Source organism: Penaeus monodon, chromosome 32 (assembly GCF_015228065.2).
Source record: "Penaeus monodon isolate SGIC_2016 chromosome 32, NSTDA_Pmon_1, whole genome shotgun sequence".
In the NCBI taxonomy this organism is placed as follows: domain Eukaryota; kingdom Metazoa; phylum Arthropoda; class Malacostraca; order Decapoda; family Penaeidae; genus Penaeus; species Penaeus monodon.
In genome coordinates, this window is record NC_051417.1 from 15,421,383 (window position 1) to 15,421,633 (window position 251).

The following is a 251-nucleotide window of genomic DNA, read 5'->3' on the forward strand; positions in this document are numbered from 1 at the left end:
TTTGACCCCCTCCCCCTTCCTCCCTCCACTGACAGAGACAGACGACACTGTGCCCATAACTGTCACTAAACTAAATAAATGTATTGGATCCAGAGTTGATTGACTCAAGTTGTCAGTTTTCTGTTACAAACTTTGCGATTGCAAAACAAAAGGTTAGTTTTATTTATCTTTTTTTCTTGTCGTTTATGTATATCACTGGTGGGAAACAAAAGACAAGGATTTGCACTGTATGAAACATTCAACGCTATGAA